Here is a 16,403-nt window from a genome sequence, read left to right as displayed (position 1 = left end):
ACCAGGATTATAGGTTTCTGAATATGGGTCAAACTTCTGACGATTATCAAACCTAGTGTTATTATATAGAGCATTGGGTTGCTCTTCATTATTCTGGCTTTCCCCAAAAGGCTCCAATCTACCACTAGTGTTACCCACTTCTAAATCTTCTAACCTTTTCACTATAGCAGCAATTTTGGCATCTGATTCATAGCCTCCTTCTACCCTATTAACGTTTCCTCTGCCGAGAAGAATTGTTTTCTGGGGTCCCCTACTACTTTCCCATTGTTGGGTCTTTTCGGCGACGTCATGCAAATATGTCATCGCGTCATCAACTATTTGGTTCTCAAATCCGCCAGTACTCATAGATTCTACTGTGGTTGTGGTGGGATAATCTAAACCCTCATAAAGGATCTGAACTAACCTAACCTTATCTAAACCATGATGAGGACATTGGGCTAATAAATCATTGAAACTTTCCAAATACCTGTACAAAGTTTCTCCCTCCTGTTGAGAAAACGTGCAAATTTGCGTCCTTATAGACGATGTTTTGTTCCTAGGGAAAAACTTGTTCAAAAAGGCAGATGTAAGTTGTTCATACGTTTCGATTGACCCGGAAGCCAAACTATATAGCCACGATTTAGCTTTATCTTTCAGGGAAAAGGGGAATAACCTAAGTTTCAAAGCATCATCATCTAAATTTCTAATCCTGAGGGTACTACAAATTTCCTCAAAGTCCCTAACATGGAAATAGGGGTTTTCATTTTCTTTCCCTAAAAAGATTGGGAGCAGCTGTAAGGTCCCAGGTTTAAGTTCATAAGTTGCTTCCGTCTCAGCTAACCTGATACATGAGGGACGAGTAGTCCTAGTTGGATTCAACAAATCTTTCAAAGTTGCCATTTTTGGCGCTATCGGAGCAACAGGGATTCTCTCCTCAGTCAAAGGACGTTCAAAAACAGACTCTTCAAAAGTCGGACTCTCTAGATTAAGGTAATCGAGACGCTTCGAACTACTAGGTTTCTCTTTAACAAATCTACCTAGTGCGTCTCTTTTACGTTCAGGCATATAATAGAATTTTCTAAATTGGAAGGGTAAGCAAACACAGATCAAGGCCGACTCAACCAAATCAAACCTATTGATTTCTAGCAAACAAAAAGCATGATGGCTCCACTTAGATTGTTTCTAAACCAGCTTCTAATCCTTCGAACGAGAACTCGTTACAATTTAAGCAAACCCCTCTGGAATCAATCTGAGTTAACGTAAGTTGAATAGAGGCGAGGGAAGCTCGGTGGAGCTTTGATACCCAAGGACTCACCGGTATTACAAGGCGGCGCAGTCACGCATTCAACTTAAAGAAACCGTCAAGAACTTCGAAGTATGCTTAAAAGAGTAACCAATATTTTTCGAATGACTTTCCTGTTAAGCTCGTTACCCTATCGGTCTCGTTCTAGTCAAAATTTTAGGCTTAGGTTCGCGTAGGTTACGTGTTCCTAAAGCGGGCAAGAAGAGAACGGTGATGAAATCCGAACCATTATATTGTATGGCCAGGCCTTGCTATTTACTAGAAAAATAAATATCCGTATTCAGTCATCAACATATATGCATACGAAGGAGTCCAGTAACTCGCTGACAGGGGATTCACGATTGTTTAGAATCTTACCTCCCGTTCCAGACGGGGGATGAATCGGTTGTAGTCGACTCGAGCCAGTGACTCCGATGTCAAGTGTACGAACCCCAGGTGCAGAGACAATATCGTAATTGTCCTCCTTCTCTGCAAAAAGTTTATATTTAAAGTACCCTTCCGTAGGGTAATAAAAAAATAACGTCCCAAAGTCCAAAAGTCCAAAAAGTAAAGAAAAATTACAAAAATAATAAACCCTAATACAGTTTTTTTTTTAAAAAAATAAAAATAAACAAACCCTAAACTAAAATTGTCTAAAATAAAATTGTCTTCTTTTCTGTTCTTTTTGCTTTAATCTTTAGCTCCAAGTCTTTATGAAATCACCAAACTCTTTGGCTCAATTTTCTTTATGATCCAGAACCTGTAGACACAAGATAAATACCCAAAAACATAAAAAGAACAAAAATAAAAAATAAATAAATAAAAATAAAAATAAAAATAAATAAATCTAAAACCCTAAAAACAAGTCCGCGTCGGCGGCGCCAAAAATTGATATGATTTGTAGATAGTGGTAAAAGTGGTTCGATTCTCAGACTTGCGAAGGATATTAATTAGACTAATATTAAAATAGAACACTCACTAAAAATTATAGCAAACTCAATCAAAGTTGATATCAATATTAAAAGAACACTGAGGCTAAGATTCCACTATTTTCCAAGTTCAAAGTGATTTAATCCAATATTTATATTCATGCAATTTTTTCGTCCAATTTGATTCTAAACTATTGTAACAAGTAGATTCTCAAAATAACAAGTGTAAATCTGAAGCATAGAACATCAAAAACCTAGGTCCAAGCATGCTCTATCAAAAGAAATAACAATTGCTTAACAAGAATCATTCAAACAATTTTCACTCAAGGCAAAACAATCAAAAAAATAATTGCGATAAATAAATAAATAAGAATATACCACTTTTTGTTGGAAAAATAGGTTCCTCTATCGCCTCAGCAATGGGGTTTAGCTCCTCATATTAACTATGTTCTCAAAATATGTTTTTATATCTCAAAAGTGTACAAGGAGGTGAAAAATTGATAACACAGCCGATTCGCAACAGTGTGAAGGTGTTGCAGAATCTCTGTTACAAAGAGGAAACAATAGCTAAAGACCTAATGCAATTACTTTTGATAAACGATAGATGGGTTCTGCTGTTGAATAGCGATAGTGTTCTGCGACAGATACTTGTGCGTCAATGTTCTTCGTGTTCTTCCTCTTCAGCAGCAGCATCAGAATATTGTATTTTTCCTGCAACTCGATCTCTGGAGCTCTGTTGTGTTCTAAACTTCTCCTAAGGTTTCGTACCTCTTTCTCGGACTCTCATAACCCTTTTATACACTTCACAGGGTCATTAAATCCCGAGAACCCCCCTGTTTTTCTTCTTTTCCAAGTTCCGACAAGTTTGGTTATTATTTCCTTTTTCTCTTCTCACGCGGATTTCTGTTTGATGCAAACTCTTCTAAAAATATCAGTAAATCTTGCAGAGTATATTCTCTTCCAATCTCACCACAGTCTTTCCAAAAATACAACAAAGATATCTCGTGATATTAAACCTCCTATGTTTAATCCCAACTCGACAACTACTGCTCTTTTTTCGAATCTGGCCGCCTTACCTTCCCTGTTTAATCTTTACACGTCACTCCCAATCCAAATCAGAGAAAATCTCCAACCAAATCTCGCTGGAAATCCTCTTTGGAAAGTACGCAGTTCAACAGCTATTTTCCCGTGAAAGTCTCACTCTCTGTTTCGCTTCACATCAATAATCTAGCCCATTCTGATCGATCCAAGCAATCATACCATCCTTGTTTAAGATAAACAGGTCCAACCCAATCGAGTTTAGTGATTGAATCTCTTAAAATCATGTCCAAAATCTAAACCCAAATCTGTTCTTCACTTGCAACAGTTTCCCGCCAAATTTGAGAATTTAAATCGTGAAGATAAAGGGGCGCCCCTATCCAGAGTAGGGGTGCCTTTATCAGCTTCCTTAAGGGGTGTCCTGGGGGTGCCCCTTATCCAAACCGGGGGTCCGAATAGCAAGTGTCCTCCGGGTGCTTTCCGACAACTTTTCGAGCCAATTTTTCCCAAAAATGTTTATTGGCCAAAAATACCTACAAATAAATAAAACATCATAATAAGTACAAAAATAAGCGCTAACAATATATAGAATCGAGACAAATCGGACATAAAAATGTGTCTATCAGGTAGCTACCCCATATCATCCACAGACTAGTGGTCAAGTTGAGGTTTCCAATAGGGAGATAAAATGTATATTAGAGTAAACAGTTAATCCTAATCGGAAAGACTGGTCGTCTAGGCTTACTGATGCCTTATGGGCTTACTGTACTGCGTTTAAGACCCCCATTGGAATGTCACCTTATCGACTTGTGTATGGCATGGAATGTCACTTACCTGTTGAGTTAGAACATAGAGAATACTGGGTTGTTAAGCAGCTACATTTTTCACTCGACAAGGCAGGAGCCCATGGGAAACTCCAGCTCAATGAGTTGGAAGAGATTCGTATAGATGCTTACGATAGTGCGAAGGAGTATAAGAACAAAATGAAACTTGTGCATGATAAGAATATTTTAAGAAAGTCATTTTCTCAAGGTCAAAAAGTTCTTCTGTATGATACCCGCTTGCATTTTTTCCCTGGGAGGTTAGGTTCTCGGTGGACGGGTCCTTTTTATTGTTCGCACTGTCTTTCCTCATGGATCTGTTGAGATCGATACACCGGATGGTAGTAGTTCTTCGAAGTTTAACGGTCAGAGATTGAAACCCTTTTAGAGTCCTTTCCTACAGGTGATGTTGAGGAGGTCCCTCTGGAGGACCCTGTTTACCCTTGATTGACCATCGAGGCGATTGTATGTTGTATATTAGTTTTTGATTTCTCTCTTCACTCAGGTACTATCTTTCCGACGTCTCTCTTTACTGATTCCTCATGTTACTTTACTTTTTGGTATTGCTCTTTCATTAGAAACATTGAGGACAATGTTAGATTTAAGTTTGGGGATGGGGAAGAAACTTTTTGTTAGCTTTTAGTTGCAATAAAAAAAAACTCCAGAGCCTAGAAATTTATGCTTATTAAGGTTGGCACTAACCAATCTAAGTGGATGGGAACATCTTGGTCGTAGGAGTTGAGGAACCAATCTGATTATATGGAAACATCTAAAGTGATTCGGGTGTTAGAATTAAAAAAAAAATGGTAGTTTTTCCATATCTCGTTGAATCCTAATCCCTTCTGTTTTTATTTCTTAAGTGATTTGGTGCGCACACGATTCAAGTTGTTACCATTTCTAGGTGAAATAGTGTGATTGAGATACAAAAAAAATAAAAAATAATAATAATAGTAATAATTTGAGACTAGACAATCAGACCAACCGGAATAAATTCAATAAAGTCCACCACTGATGCCCTTGTATATGCCAGTTATGTTGACCTAGAGTTAGGTTTATCGACCATTGGTGCCCTTGTATATGCCAGTTGTATTGATATTAGTCAGACCGGTATCTCAGTCCATTAGGATAGGTTCATCTTGGCAGAGGCCTTCAGACAGATATGGGAAACACCGTTCACTTTAAACCACCTATTTTTCTCTTTATCCATCTTCTTAATCTTTCCATGTAATTGGTTGACTCCGGTTATGATGTCTAGAAACTATCTGAGTAGAGCTCTGTCACTTATATATGAATTTTAGTATGCTGAGTGCAAACTCGTGTACAACAATTGGAATTTCGCATCAGGGTACTTCCTCCTGTAGTCAATGAGAGTATGCCAACTAAGGAGATTCCTTAGTGCCTTCCAAGGTTCTGCGTAGATAACTGGGGTCTGGAGTAAAGGTTTTGTCGGTACACCTCTGGTAAACCCTCCCGAGACTATATCTCTGTCACTAGGGACACCTAGTGAGTTAGGCTTTTATTTTTATTAGTTTTGCTCGAGGACTAGCAAATAATAGGTTTGGGGGTATTTGATAGACACATTTTTGTGTCTAGTTTGTCCTCAATGTTTCGTATTGTTAGTACTCATTTTCGTACTTATTATGGTGTTTTGTGTGTTTGTAGGTATTTTTTGGAAATAAATATTGTTGGAAAATTCGGCTCGAAAAATCACTCGGAGCACCCCTAGAGGACATTTGCTATACGGACTCCCCACTTTTGCTAAGGGGCACCCACGGCTATATGTACCCCAATTTTGTCCACGACACCCATCTTCATCCTTTGAACTCTGAAAAAGGCGGGAAAACATGGTTCTCACCTGAAGAATTTTCGTTCGAAATTGGAAGGCATTATAGAGAGACTCAATGGCTCAGATTGATGGGGGGGGGGAACTCTATTAAGGTTAACAGGCAGGATATGGTTGATTTCGTCAGTTGAAATTGACAAGATAACTCGCAAGAAGAAGTCAGAGCAACACGTACATCGTAAGAGATATTCACGTGATTACGTCAAGTTTTACGTATGCTGCTCGTGTTTAGATATCACTTGGCCTCTGAAGAAGCGTGGAGAAGTCAAATAAGGAAATTTCAGAGGCAGCAGATGTGTAGGAGAAGGATTTTTGGAAAGAAAATATTTCGAGAATATTACCCTTCACTTCCGAATAAAGAGAGACTACTGTGAGTTATTACGGAGAATTTTCTTCGCCCGTTGAGTATAAATATCATCCTGGGGTAGCATAGAAGGGTGATGGAGAGTTTGGGAGATTACAGAGCATTACAGAGTCGAAAATCAAGTTGCAGAAATCACCATTTCTGCTGCTGTGAAGAACACGAAGAACAAAAGACCCACAGATACAGTCGTTTATCAACAGTGACAACGACAGAGGGGTGAGGGTCGTATACTACGGCATCAGTGACAGTTTTCATATATCGTTCTCTGTAACAGTTCGGTTTGTAACACTTATAACTGTTACAACCCCGGTTTTTAATAGTTTTTCTCCATTTCATCTTTGTAAACACCCTTTGAGCAATAAAAATGAATTTTGAGTGTGTTTCCAACATGATGATGAGCTAATTCTCCCACAACCAAGGCAATGAGGAAGCTATTCACGCATGAATAATTGGTAACTATTTTATTCTCTCTAATTTATAATTCACTTAATCACTGTTTTGCAGAGTTTCAAATTGTTTGCATGATTTTCTTAATTACTTGTGATTCAATTTGATAGGTTATACTTTGTTTAGATAATCTATGCTTAGGGAATACAATTAATGTTTGACAATATGCCTGACTATTTGTGAATTAATAAATAATGGACTTAGAAAATAATTAGAGTTTTGGATTATTTACCATAACTTATTCATGTGTGATAGTGGAATCAGTGTCTTGGTTATTTTTAATATCTTGAAATCAATTTTGCAATAAGTTTTCTATTTTCAAGCTTTATAAGTCTAAAATCTTTTGCTTTCACAAGTCTCAACGAACCTATTACTACTACAACAACTTGAAATCACATCATACTGCGACAAAGCTAGACTGCTTGCTTGGGTTGTTGATCGCAAAGTTAGTGTTCTAACTCACGAACATGGTGTGTCTATGGTCAAGAGAATAAAGGAAATCAATGATACAGTCTTTGATGGATTCATTGAAAGATATGAGGTTCTCAATGAACTTTGATCTGTTCTTTATTAATCTAGTAAATCTTCTATTTTTCTTGTTTTATTTAAAAGAATAACTAGAGTTTGGAATAGCCATTATTGTGATTACACATAGATATGTCCAACGTTTTCATCTTCATGTTGTTAGATTTATTGGTTTACACTCTAAATTTGTTTGGAAGATGATTTTTGCAGTATTAATCTTTATGGTTTTATATATTGCAATATTGTTATGGGATATGTGTGTTTACGTCCGTGAACTTGATTGTCCCATACTTTGTCAAAAGTAAAGTCGTTCATGATTTGATATGCCTGTATTGATAAAAGAATGAATTGACTTTTGACAAACACAAAAGTTAAGCCTATCATGTCAATTTTTGATGGAAGATAGGTTAAAATCTTTTGTGTTCAAGGATTATGTGTATCGTATGTTATTGTGCAAATGGTGATAGAAAATAGAATGAGTCCTTGTTTATTCCACGGTATAAGGTCGATCTCCGATCCACAATTTTTGTGTACATACTGTGTTGTTCCATAAGGTGTCTTATGTTGAGCTTTATCGACTGAGTCATTGTTTTGGCATAGTTGTTGCTCCATGAGATACTTTCTGCCGAGCATGTTCATTTAAATGAATCATCTTTTTGGTTATTTAGTTGTTGCTCCATAAGTTCTCTCCTGTCGAGCATGACCAATTAAATTGATTACTTTTGTGATTAGTTTAGTTGTGTATTTCGATTAGATTAATTATGGGTTCTCTTGTGATTAATATAATTATTTTTGAGTCTCCATAAGTTTACTTATGTTGAGTATGTTCGATTAAATTAATCATGGGTTCTCTTATGGTTAATTTAATTGAATATTTTGGATTCAAATTCATACTTGTATGTTATTTGTTGTGTCCAAAGAAATCCTTTTTTTTTGAAATTAAGGTCGCTCTTGTTGTTCTTTCGGAAATGACATATTATGGGGGAGAGTTCTTAATTGAACTTGTGCTTAATTGCCAAATCTTTGTGGGGAGTGCGGCTGTGGAATATTATAGGGGTTATCTTGTATCTTTATAAACTCCTTGATGAATGTATTTGGCTTCGGCTTTATGATTGCATCAAAAGAAGATGATATATGCTTTCTTTTGGTCATGAAATGTCTCTTTCGGAAATTTCATTAGGATCCCGTTCTTGTACCTTTTCCAATTCTATTGACAAAAAGGGGGAGAATTAATATGTAATTCACACTACATATACATATGGTTTTCGGATCATTATGTAAGGGGGAGTGGTTTCCACGTGATATGGAGTATTGACTAAGGGGGAGTGACATATCACCATAGTATTGTTGCTAAAGTTGTGATACATTTGAACTTTGACATTGTGTAATGATATTATGACACTGTATAACAATGATTGAGAACTCTTGTTTTCTCGTTGTTATAGCTACTGATTTTCAACAACGATGATGATAAACTTACAACCTTTGGGATCATTGGAGTACTTGGAAGTGGCGAAGATTTCGAGTAATGTTGAATATTAGGCATGTGGAATAGGAGCTACAAAAGTTTATTTTATATTTTTGTATTCCATATGTATCATTAAAATTGACAAAGGAGGAGATTGTTAGAGCATTGCTTGGTCGAACTCGCATGCGTTGCTATCTCAAGCATGTTTGTCAATGTTAGTGATCAAAACTATAAGTTTTTATTTCTAGTCTACTGTAGCTAAGGTCTCGGACTAGGATAGAAAGTGTAGTTGAGCTCAAGAACTCCATGGAAATCATCATACAAGACGAAGGACTACTCAAGGAACTGGTGGATCTTCATCGACTAAAAGGTATGTGGAGACTTGAACGTATCTATCACTCAAAAGTCTATTTATCTCCTATATTGAGACAAAAGTCGTTTTGCTATATAGACTTAGATTCTACACATTTGGTATTTCGACACTAATTTATCTTGCCTATCCATTTCTCGAAATATGTGTTGGTAAGCTTTCGCTTTAGCCAAGTTCATCTTTGCCTAGTGAGAAAGTCATGACAAATCTCAATCACTTTGGAAATTGCTTACTCTGACGAAAAATAGTTTCTGAATAACAACTATATAATAAAGTCATATAAGAATGTTCCAAATGATTGAAGTGAGAGTTTAGATAATATAACCGTTGGAGGATATAAGCATTGTTTTGGAAACACATATATGTACAAGTCTTTATTACTTGAGCCGAAGTTTGCAAACTTTGTTGATCAAGTGAACCGGAATAGTGGCGTGTTCTAAGTTCGCGAACTGGCGAAGTTCTCAACCCAAGAATTTCTTATGGAGTTTGTGAACTCCTTCCGGAAACTTAAGCCCGCGAACCCAGTCCGCGAACTTGAGTAGGTTATATCTAAAAAGAATGATTGTGAACTTATTATTATATAAACTAAGGAATGCAATTGCAAACCGGGGCTATATAGTTCATGAACCGATTCGAGTGAATCACATTGTTTTTGCTTCAATTATGTCTTGTGTAGTACATAAGATTTCCTTATAATTGAACAACTCTCTAACTAGTTCATTTGAGTCATTTGAACTATTTATGGTGAAGAAGAATATGGTTGATATGAAAGTGATCATATGGATAACCATTTGGTTAACTATTGTTGAACAAACAAATATACACGTTTGGGTACGGTTACACAAGCCTAGAAACGTACATTTCATTTGTGTGTAACAAGCTATTTTTTCGATCTAAAGGTTGAGAAATATTAGCTTGAATCTAATCAGGTTTTCATCTAATGGTGAATATTGAATGCTTTTTACCAAGCTAACATTGATTGCCAACCCTGATTTGAAAAGGAGAACTATAGCAACTGGGAAACCTAATCCCCACATATTCTGTGTGATACTAGTTGTGCTAATCTAGAGTCGATTCTCCTTTAACCTTTGGTTTCTTCTTCTAAACCAGGTAATCGACTTAAAGACTTCATTGGGATTGTGAAGACAGGCCGATACTACTTTCTTGTAGTTGTGTGATCTGATCTTGCTATTTCTATCGTATGAGTACAATTGTAAGGATTGGCTTGAGATTGATATTTCCGATAAGCAAGATATAAAAGTAATCACAAACACTTTGTCTCATCATTTGTGATTCCACAATATATTCTTTCGCCGCGTCGATTAAGATTATTGTGAGGTGATTGATAATACTAGGATGTTCTTCGGGAATATAAGTTTGGTTTATCAATTGGTTCATATTCACCCTGATTTCTATCAAAAGACAGAACAAAACTCGTAGGTATATTCGTGGGTGACGGATTTATCTATTACCGTAGACTTTTCTGTGTGATACAAATTTGTTTATTAAAGTCTTCGACTTTGGGTTGTAGCAACTCTTAGTTGTGGGTGAGATTATCTAAGGGAATCAAGTACGTAGTATCCTGCTAGGATCAGAGACGTAGGAGCATAACTGTACCTTGGATCAGTGTGATATTGGTTGGGGTTCAACTACAGTCCAGACCGAAGTTAATTTGGAGTAGGCTAGTGTATGTAGCGGCTTAATACAATGTGTGTTCAATCTGGACTAGGTCCCAGGGTTTTTCTACATTTTCGGTTTCCTCGTTAACAAAATTCTGGTGTCTGTGTTATTTCTATTTCGCATTATGTTTTGTTATATAATTGAAATATCACAGGTTGTGCTTTTGAATCAATCAATTGGAAATACGACCTTTGGTTGTTGATTGATCCTTGGATATTGGTCTTTGGTACCATCCAAGTTTATCTCTCTTGTATTTAATCGAGACTCGCAGATTGCTTGAGTAAGATTTAAATCAAGAGATAGAGATATAAAAACTCTTTGATATACTTTTCTATTGATTGAGTCTAACTGTCTAGTTGATTCTCATAAAAGTATATTGGAGTTTGTCCATACAGATTGCTAAGCTAAATATTTGGTGTGGTTGTTAGACCCCCGCTTTTTCATGTTCAATCTGGACTAGGTCCCGGGGTTTTTGTGCATTTGCGGTTTCCTCGTTAACAAAATTCTGGTGTTTGTGTTATTTCTTTTCCACCTTATATTTTGTTATATAATTGAAATATCACATGTTGTGCGTTAAGATCAATCAATTAGAATATCCAACCTTTGGTTGTTGATTTATATTGATTGACACTTGAATATTGGTCTTTGGTACCGTTCAAGTTATTTCACATAATAATCAGGATCACGGATTCCTATCTGTTCGATTTGCTGATTAAATTGTGAAATAGAGATATTAGAACACTTTGATATACTTTGTTAAGATTGAGTCTAGTTGATTCTATTTAAAGTATATTGGAGTTAGTCCATACAGATTGCTAATCGAAATATTGGGTGTGGTTGTTAGACCCCCGCTTTTTCAGAACTCTCTCCCATAAAATGTCATTCCCGAAAGAACAACAAAGGCTACCTTGCTTTTACAAGAAAAGAATGATTTATTTTGGATATAATCAAATCACATGAAAACATGAATTTGTATTCAAAATATTCAATTTAATTAACCACAAAAGAACCCATGATTAATTCAATCGGACTACACAACTAAATTAACCACAAGAAAGTGATCAATTCAATTGGTCATGCTCGGCATAAGAGAACTTACGGAGATGCAACTAAATTAATCACAAGAGAATGATCAATTCAATTGGTCATGCTCAAACATAAGAAAACTTACGGAGCAACACAATATATGCATAAAAAATGTGGATCGGAGAAGACCAATACTGCGGAGTAAACAAGGATTCATTCTATTTTTCATCATTATTTGCACAATGACATATAATAGACCTAATCCTTGTAAACAAAAGTTTTACCCTTTCTTTTTATCAATATAATGACATAAAAGGCTTTAAATTTTCTATTGTCAAAAGTTCATTCTATCTTTTATCAATACTTTCATACTGACATAATAGAAATAACTTTTGAACAAGTATGGGACAGCTACAGGTTCACAGACATAAACAACATATCCCATAACAATTTGCAATATATAAAATCATAAATATTAAAATTGCAAAAATCATCTTCCAAATAACTTAGAATTTAAAATAAATAAATCTAAAAACATTAAAGATGAAAATCGTTGGACATAGTTATGTGTACTCACAATAATGGCTATTTCAAACCTTAGTTATTCTTCAAAAAACACAAGAAATAAATTCTCAAAAGAAGATTTACTAGACATGAAAACCTAATCATCATGTTCATCATCGGAGACCATAAGAGTGGCTTGAATCTTATCCATGTCATCCTTGATTTCTGGGAACTTAGTAGCAATCACAAGTAATTGTTCTTGCACACACCTTACCTTGGCACTTATCTTATCAAAACCTTTGATAATTTGATGAAGAAGATTCATGGAGGAATAATCACATGAGACATCAAGGTTGTCATATCTTTGTCTCTTGCAAGCATTCTCCTTCATACGTTTGAAAGTACATGGACAAACGAGCTTGGGAGTTCCAACGGAGTTTCCAATCGGAGCAATGGAAAAGTTGCGACAAATTTGCTAAATCAAGCAAGGATATCCTAACTTCTTGTTCGTATAAGTCACTGATAACATTTGATAAATGATAAAACCATAAATGTCAAGACTTGGAGTTCCCAACTTAAGAAAATACACCAACTCCGCAAACTCACGAATCCAGCGAGAATTCTCAATCGTGGAGGGACAAAGATTAGATATACCAAGTTTACCAAAGGACATCAAGGGAATACTAAGATTATTAGTAGGAAATTTTCCTAAGTTGCAATCCACACTCTTACCACAAAGACCAGTCGAAATGGTTTCATATGATGGTCTTTCATTATTTATTTTAAGAAGATGAAAATTACCCCAACGGAATTTCGGTAGTCTCTGAAATCAACTCTTTATTGACAAGAATAATTTTTCTTTTTACCATGGTCTTGAATTCCATGTCTTCATTATTAACACCATAGATGTTAGCATAGAAAATTCTTGTAAGAGTGTCAAAACCTCACCAAAACCATCAAAGATGTTTCCAGGATTGTATTTTTCAAAATACATCAAATCCTCTTTATGCCCACTAGTAAAATCCAACTTCTTTTCTAGTATAAACCCATTGGATGAAATCTTTTCAAAAAAATTCTCACAAGAATCATCAACAAATCTAATTCTATTTGAATTTTGATCTATGGGTAAGTTCATGCTAGAAGAAGATGAAGAACCTAAAGTTTTTGAAACCTCTTTTGGAACCTTGAAATTCTTCATGTGAACTAGAAATTTGGAAATAGGAGAGTATAAGAAACTTACTTGATATATCTCTTGAAAACACTTTTACTTTATTGATCTTCAAAGAAGATTAAAGGAGCAAATACATGAACCCTAGAACAGTTCACGTACGCAGACAAAGAGAGGTGTGGAAGAAAGGTACGCATACCAAGATTCTTAAAAACCCAAACTTGGTCTTGGACTCGTTCATGAACCGCGACCCGCAAAAGGAAAGTAGGATTTCTCAAAACATTCCACATCCAAGGTTCGTACACTGATGAGATCAGTTTAGTGCAGTAAATACATAGTAGAGAGGCTACAATGCTTTTACTTAACCTTGGGAAGAAGAAGAAAAAGATTTACAAAAATAATTTAACCCAGACAATATAGTCAACCATTACTTGCCCCATATCAAGTTATATACAAATGGGGTAAATCCAATCGAGCTACCGAGAGACTATATGTGCAGAGAAATCCTCATGCAACTTTTTCAGGTTGAAATGTATTAGTATAATCATAGCAATGATTATAATTGGATCAATAGAATTTTTTGAATCCCTTTTCTTATACCCAAGAAAAGACTTTTTCTGAAGGTTAGAACAAGACTAAATGCAACTAAGTGAAAATCAAAAACTGCACGAACAACGTGAATGTTCATGAAGAATTGCTTAGTGAGAGACGACTAATTGGGAATTGATACCAGGATTGATAATGCTTCAAGACACAAGCTAGCTAGTAAACGCACTACATGGTGCATGATGATGGCAATGAAATATGTTGAGATGTTATTTTGAACAAACAAAATTTTATATGTTATAGTAAAATCAGCCATTTCGCTCCCTATTTTGTGGAATTACGGGAATTACAACTTCGTTTTACTGTATAAATCGGATTAAAAATAATTGCGGTGAAGTTTCCTGGAGTGATCATGGGGCTTAACATGTATTTCTGATTTTGTTCGCACTTTGTAAGGTCAAGCTAAAAGCTGCATCTCAACTTCACTATAAGATCATTCAAAAAAAAAAATTCGAAATGTAAGATGACCAAGATCCCGAAAAATATTTCCGACTGAGATATAGCAGTAATGAATGTATCAATTTATTAAATGAACTCAACTTACAGTTAGAAATAGAGAGACGACTCTATATAAAGACACACAGACGGAACGAAACTGGACAGGATATATCCAACTCATATAGGACACACGGACCAATGACAGAAAGGATAAAATACAGGACAAAGGTAAGTGACCAAATGACAATTCTACAGGTTGTACTATTAGCCCCCTTCAATTTGAAGGTGTCTTCAAGATCTAACCTTCAACTTCTCCCTTAGAAAAGAAAACTTAGGACAAGATAGACCTTTTGTAAACACATCTGCCACCTGATCCAACGTGGAAATATAATGAACTCTTAAAGATTTGTTTTGCACCAGTTCTCTGATAAAGTGAAAATCAATAGCAAGATGTCTCATTCTGCTATGAAACACATAATTAGATGATAAGGAAACTGCACTTGGACCAATATAGTCGATCTCGGATTCCGGTTTGTCTCGGTACCGAGCGAGACACTGGTACAACGTTGTCTCGGGGAGATTCCGTTTCCAAATCTCGGTATAATCTCGGTTCCAACTTTTATATATATAATTTCTACATATGTTATGATATAATGAAATACCATCAATCCAACAAAAAATGAACAAGTAATCATTAAGAAAACACAAAAGTGGAAACACTTCAGACTTAACTAATTAATCCCGGAAATCTTTTTTGAACAAAAGTGAAAATACCTAACAAAAACATATCTAAAATGTTACTTAAAAGAGAAACTAGTACAACTTCAATTCACTGTCTAAAATTTTAATTAGCTCTTTAAAATTTTTATGTAACTGTCTGCTTAGATTGGAAATGCTTGGATCGATTTTGAAACGGGTGTCAAGGGAATGTATGACTTTTTCTGGACTCACGCCTTGATATCTGACGAGGTCAATCAAGGAATTCAACTAAACTGCAATTTTTCTACCCCAAATGCTGTAACCGAGAAATGTGAGGAATACCTTGACGAGGCAGATGATTTAGTGGAAGATATCTTCATCTTTGACATCTACGCTCCATTGCGCTTTTCTTCTTCAACCACTCCCCATGTACGTAATTCTTTACAATACAGGTACATTAATATAATTGTCAGTAACTCTAATTAGTCTATTCTTACTTGAACAGATTGCAACCTTTAATCCATGTTCTGACAACTACATTTCCAATTACTTAAACATTCCTCAAGTACAAAAATCTCTTCATGCCAATGTCACTGCTCTTCCATATCCATGAGAGTCTTGCAGGCAAGAAAACAACACATTTCCATGACATCATTCACTTTTCTTCTTCTTTTCATTTATCAAATTTCTTTCTTAAAGAAATTCCAGAAAACTTGGCAGAGATAATAATTACTCATTTTTTTTTTGTAATTTTTTTAAAAGAACAGCGATATGGTAGAAAAGCTTTATCATGATTCTACATTAACAGTACTTCCACTGATTAAAGAGATTATGAACAGTGGGATTTATGTTTGGATGTATAGGTAACAAGCTCATATCTATAGTATTTCGCTTTAGAATTCGGGTTCTACATGAGTTAGTACAAACTTAACATTAATAACAAGATTCGAGTTATCCCTGTCTCAGCCGGAATTCCGGTTCGTTTCCGCCTCATCTCGGACGGAATTCCGGTTCGTTTCCGGGTACTTTCCGTCTCGGCGGAAAGTTGTGTTTCCTTTTATGTTGGTCCGAAAATGAAAATTCCTCCGGAATTCCGGCCGAGATGTCCGAAATTGACTACATTGACTTGGACCCCACAAATCCATATGAAGTAATTTTAAAGGAGAATTTTCTTGATGTGAAGATAAAGTAAAATACAATTTGTGAGACTTTCCTA

General features: G+C 35.7%; 1 pseudogene; it reads left to right on the top strand.

Moving 5' to 3' along the window:
- Nucleotides 1–415: 415 nt before the first annotated feature.
- Nucleotides 416–515, top strand: LOC113330763 (annotated as a pseudogene).
- The last annotated feature ends 15,888 nt before the right edge of the window (nucleotides 516–16,403 follow it).

The sequence above is a fragment of the Papaver somniferum genome, unplaced genomic scaffold (genome assembly GCF_003573695.1).
Source record: "Papaver somniferum cultivar HN1 unplaced genomic scaffold, ASM357369v1 unplaced-scaffold_118, whole genome shotgun sequence".
Taxonomy (NCBI): domain Eukaryota; kingdom Viridiplantae; phylum Streptophyta; class Magnoliopsida; order Ranunculales; family Papaveraceae; genus Papaver; species Papaver somniferum.
Note: the sequence above shows the minus strand (reverse complement) of the source record. Positions and strands in the feature narration are given on the sequence as shown.